Here is a 6,208-nt window from a genome sequence, read left to right as displayed (position 1 = left end):
ACAACAGGAGGATTGAGCACGTGAGTAAAAATATTGATGGTGGTGATAGCAGGGACTTTCAAATATGGAAATGGAAAAGGAAACAATGTTGGATTGGAAAAATTGGTATGAACTCAAGGATTTATATATCCATTTCATGTATTGGTTACTTATGTTGTGGTTATGTAGGAGAATACCCTTGTCTTTAGTAAATACATACTACAGTATGTAGGGGCAATAGCTGTAACTTATGCTCAGATGTTGTTGTTAAATGCTGTCAAGTCTGTTCCAGCTCATGTCAACCTTGTCTAGGGTTTCTAAAGAGTGACTGGTGGATTTGAATTGCCAACCTGTGGTTAGCAGCCAGTGCTTATCCTACACCGCCACACCGGAACTCAGATAGATCATGGGAAAAATAGCATATATGTAGTACACCAGATCCTCCCTTATTGACATGGTTAGTTTCCAAAGACAAGATCACTCTGCGAAACTGGCATGCATTATTCTAGAATAAGGGGAGGTCATACCCCATCTTTGGTGCTGGTGTCCCCCCACCATCCCTGTGGCTCACTGTCTGTCAGGTGCCTCCGGCACATCTCAGGATTCATGTAGCAACACAGACTGCCCTCCCCTACTACATGTTCCCCACCACGCTGGAGTCTACAGTGGTGGTGGTGGTGGTGGTGACGGTGATGGTCATGTGTGGCTCACTGACTCCACCCACCTGTGACCTTACATCATCCTGCTGTCACCATCACTCCGCATCTTTTGTGGCCAGACCAAGAGGTCTTGGATGAACAGGAGAAGGCATCCAACTGCTGGCTGCCATGCCTTGTGTAGGGCAGCTGTCACCTGGGCCTCCAGTATATTATTCCAGATGGCTGCAGTCCATGTGGGACTCAGTCAGATGTGCTGCCTGAGATTTTTTTCAAAGATGTCTTAACTGTGAAATGTCAGATACTGAGATCATCAATAAGTGATGTCAAGTCAATTGCGTTGACATGGACTCATAATAACCCTGTATAGGGTCTCTGAGTAGTGGCTGGTGGGTTTGAACCGCCAGCCTTACGGTTAGCAGTGCAGTGCTTATCCTGCAGCACATACCAGGATTCCAATAGGGAATAAGAACTTCAATGTTGTTGTTGGTAAGTGCTGTCAAGTTGGTTCTGACTTATAGCAACCCTGTGTAGGGGTTCCGAGAAACACTTGGTGAGTTTGAACTGCTGACCTTGCAGTTCAAACCGAGCTTACACTCTAGTGCTTTATTCTACAGTGCCAATAGGAAATAGTTAAATAAATTTGTGTACATATATATCACGGAATGATGTGTAAGTATTCAAAAGAGTAGGCTGATTTATAGGTACTGGCCTACAAAGCGCTGTAGAATATATTATTAAATAAAAAAAACGTAGTGATAGACCAATGAATAAAATGTGATCCCATTTATGTTTCAGAAAGAAAAAGAGAGAGAGAGAGAAAGAAAGAAAGAAAGGAAGCAATCCTAGTATGGATGTGCATGTGTGCTTGTGCTTAAATATACATAGAATATCGTCTAGACAAAAAAAAATCACACCAAACTATTATTGGTTAATTTTAGGAAGGAGAGAGATACTATACTTTCCAAGTTTCCCACAGTGATCTTATAACACTTTTCTTATCAGTTGAAAACATACTTATTTCAAGAAGGCAGGAATGTGTATCATATATATTTTTAAACATTTCTTTTCATGATGATTAAAATATTTTATGTTGACTATCACCTTTAGTTACCTGGAAAATCCCTAGTCCAAAACCCACTTTCAGCGACTTGTGTCTTCCTAAGGACCGATACACTTTATCATTAACTTAATAGGGGGTTAGACAGCCTACGGAGCCAAGGTTTCCAAGACTACATAAATCTTTATGGAAGCAGATTGCTACATCTTTCACCCATGGAGTGGCTAGCTAGTAGGGACTAGCTGGCCTACAGTCCAAAAGTGAATTCCCTCACAGTTTTCCAAAAGGAGGTCAAACATGTCCCCAGGGACTTAAAACAAAAAGAAGTTGCCAAAGGCTAAATTTGGCGTCTAAGCCAGGCTCTGGACTGGGATAAACTGCAGCAGGTTTGCTTTTAAGACCTTGACCAGAATGGGCGCCACTGGATAGCTGTTTCCAAGAGTGGCATGTTGTTGTTGTTGTTGTCAGGTGCCATCGAGTCGGAACTGACTCAAAGCGACCCCATGTACAGCAGAAAAAACAATGTCCCGATCCTGGACCAACCTCACTACCGCTGCCACACTTGACACCATCAATGATGCCAACTGGCCAATCCATCTCGTTGGGGGTCTTCCTCTTTTTCTCTGACCCTCCATCTTACCCAGCATGACATCCTTCTCCAGCGACTGTTCTCTCCTGACAATATGTCCAAAGTATGAGAGATGAAGCTTAGCCATCCTGGCCTCCAAGGAGCACTCTGGCTGCACTTCTTCCAAAATAGATCTATTGGTTCTTTTGGCAGTCCGTGGCACTTTTAGTATTCTCCTCCAACACTATAACTCAAAGGCATCAATTCTTCTACGGTCTTCCTTATTCACTGTCCAGCTTTCGCATCCATATGAGGTTGCTGAAAATACCATGACTTGGGTCAGGCACACCTTAGTCCTCAAGCTGACATCTCTGCTCTTCAATACTTTAAAAAGTTCCTGTGCAGCAGATTTGCCCAATGCAATACATTGTCTGATCTCTTGACTGCTGCTTCCACGAGTGTTGATAGTTGATCCAAGAAGAATGAAGTCCTTGACAACTTCAATCTTTTCTCCGTTGATAAGAATGTTGTTTATTGGTCCAGTGGTGAAGATTTTTGTTTTTCTGACAAGAGTGGCATAGCACAGCAGATTGGGAAAACTTGCCAAACCAGAGTTGGAGGATGAATGTAAAATTCTTTCTCTAACTTCTTGACCCTACTTTTTCTGATTTGAGGGACATTTAAATTCCTCTTTGGTTCTCTTGCTCAGAGTAATTCATCCTCATAATTCCTACCAACATAACCAGATCCTCAGCATAACTCTACTCAAAACAGAAAAGGCAAGCTGAGCATCCATCTTCTTTCTTTCTTTCTTTCTTTTTAGATATATTGGCTAGTTACTACTCTCTCTGCCTCAGTTTCCCAATATACTGAAGAGATACTGAAGTTGTAATCAGCATTAGCAATAATATTTATTTAAACTGTATTTTAATTTAAAATTAAAATACAATTTAAATGTTATTTAAATTTAACATAATTTAAGGAGCTCTGGCAGTGTAGTGGTTACAAATCGGGCTGCGAACCTCAGGGTCAGCAGTTCGAAACTACCAGCTGCTCTGTGGGAGAAAGATGAGGCATTCTGCTCCCATAAAGATTGACAGCCTCGGAAACCCTATACAGGGTCGCTATGAGTTGGAACCGACTCCACGGCACATAACAACAACAACAAAGTGAATTTAACAATTCAAGTATTAGGGGTATTCACTTAATTTGCTCTGGGGAAATTGACAACTCTATTAACTATTTACTAAATACATGCCTAATTCTTTACAAAGATACTTGCTCAGTGGTATTAGAGGCACATTTATATTTACAGGTGCAACTGTATTTAAGCTTATTAAATGAAAATGCAGATGCAACAAAAAGATCAATTAGAGGGTGATAATTTGCTGCCCAAAAAGACTCAGTATAAAACTCTTAATTAGGCATTCCACCTAGTGAACACAAACCAATTTGCTCTAGAGAAATTAGACTTACATAAAAATTTTTAAATAATAAAAGCTAACATTTATTTTGTGCTTGCTAAATGCCAGGTATAGAAGTGAGGATGGTGAGACTTTGTCTCATGGACTTTGGACATATTGTCAGGAGGACCTAGTCCCCGATTAGAACATAATGCTTGGTAAAATAGAGGACCAGTGGGAAAGAAGAGAGCCCTCAATGACAGATTGGCACAGTGGCAACAACAATGGGCTCAAAGATGACAAAGACTGTGAGGATGGTATAGGACCAGGCAGTATTTTGTTCTGTTATGCATAGGGTCTTTATGAGTCAGAACCAACTCAATAGCATCTAGTAACAACATTCCAGCTATCATGCTAAGCTTTTTATAAATAGTGTCTTTTAAAAAAACTTCCCAGTAGTCCTATAGGGTAGATATTATTAATATTCTCATTTTATAGATTAAGAAATGAAGGCTTTCACTCTACTGCCATTGAGTCAATTGTAACTCACAGTAACCCTGGAGGACAGAGGAGAACTGCCCCCATAGGGTTTCCAAGACTATATAAATCTTTGTGGAAGCAGATTGTTACATCTTTCACCCATGGAGTGGCTGATGGGTTCAAACTACAAATCTTTTGGTTAGCAGATGAGTGTTTAACCACCGCACTACCAGGCCTCCTATAACAAGAGCTTACCCCCCTGCCTTCGAGCCAATTCTGACATATAGCGACCTAATATGGGTTTCTGAGGTTATACATTCTTAGAGGAGCAGACAGCTTCATCTCTCTCCATGGAGAGACTGGTGGATAAGGCTTGTTGTTGTTGTTAAGTGCCATTTAGTCAGTTCTGACTCATAGTGATTCAGTATAGGATTTCCAAAGAGCCATTGGTGAGTTTGAACTGCTGACCTTGTTCAAAACAACCTTGCAGTCCTGTGCTTATCTTACAGCACCACACCAGGACTCCCAACTAAATCTTGCTGTTGTTAACTGCCATTGAGTTGGTTAGAACTCATAGTGACCCTGTATAGGGTTTCTGAGAAGCAGCTGGTGAGTTTGAACCACCAGCCTTGTGGTTCAAACTGATCTTGCTGTCCAGGGCATTAACCCACAGCATGACACCAAGACTCCAACTAAGTCTTGGTGGTGGTGGTGGTTATGTGCAGTGGAGTCAGTTCCAAGCAGCAACTGGTGGGTTTGAACCACCAACTCTGTGGTTAACAGTGCTTATCCAATAGCCTATTCATAGCTGTAGATAAATAGAATGCAGGGTTTATATATATAACAATATTGCTTAGTCATGAACCTGGACTTTGGAGTCAGAGAGATCTGGGTTTGAGTCGGAACCTATTCGATGGCACTAAACAACAGCTTAACAACATGGTAATATGCATGCTTTAGCCAATTTAGTGATCAAAGTTACGTTCTGGTGTAATTGATGTGGAAATAATTGACCCTTCTCTATTGCTTTGATATTCTTATCCTTCTCAAGCACTCTCAGTTAATTTCTAGAATTACTCTCTAATCTTCATGTGAGGCCCCATTATCTCCCTGACTTCCGTTCTTCTCATCACATTGTCCTATTCAGCACACAAATTGGACATGTTCAGTAAACAAGGAAAGCTTTGGCCTGAAATAGAAACATTTGTGCTGTCTCTCAGAATGCTCTTCCACAAACTCATTTCTGATCTATGCTCCTGGCTTCGGGCATGCTAAACTTACTTTCTACCACCCATCTGTCATACTGTGGTAACTTGCATGTTGCAATGGTACTGGAAACTATGCCACTAGCATATTTGGTATTTCAAATACCAGCATGGTAGACAGGTTCAGAGGAACTTTCAGATTAAGACAGACTACCAAAACTTAGCCAGTGACAACACTGTGGATCACAGTGTATCGTCCGAGAGTTTTACTAACTTCGAAGATCACAATAATGCACTCAAACATACCAGCAATTATGAAGATAGCACAGGACTGGGGAATAATTTTGTTTTGTTACATGGGGTCAACAGGAGTCAAAGCTGACTCAGTGACAACTAACAAAGACAAACTTACAGTGGCTCAGCCCAACAGACCCTCAACACAAACAATTGTTAGAGGAAGCGATAAGTCCAAAGTACATGTACATTTCTAGGTTGAAGCAGGTGGTGCCAGAGGAATTTGCTGAGTGGAAATGGAGACATGACAAGTTCTTCATAAAGGAACATGGCTGTACTTTTTCTAGACAACGGAAAGGAAGCCAGCCAGCTGAGCAGGGTCATCTGTAGTACTGAGGCTGTTTAGTCCATCACAGAATGGACATAAGACGATTGTTCACAAGATAGGGCTAGGATGGCAGCCACTGCCAGGGGCTAGACTGAATTATGTCTGAATGAGGGCCCTTCTGGAATACTCCGACCCAACTAGATTACTTAAGAAGGAATAGTCCCATGGAAGAACAAAGCAGATGGGAGAACAATTAGACAGGTCTAAGTGAGACAGAGGTAAATAATGATATATG

This window comes from Chrysochloris asiatica, unplaced genomic scaffold (assembly GCF_000296735.1).
Source record: "Chrysochloris asiatica unplaced genomic scaffold, ChrAsi1.0 scaffold00007, whole genome shotgun sequence".
In the NCBI taxonomy this organism is placed as follows: Eukaryota; Metazoa; Chordata; class Mammalia; order Afrosoricida; family Chrysochloridae; genus Chrysochloris; species Chrysochloris asiatica.
The sequence above is the reverse complement of the archived record's forward strand: the minus strand, read 5'-3'. Positions refer to the sequence as shown.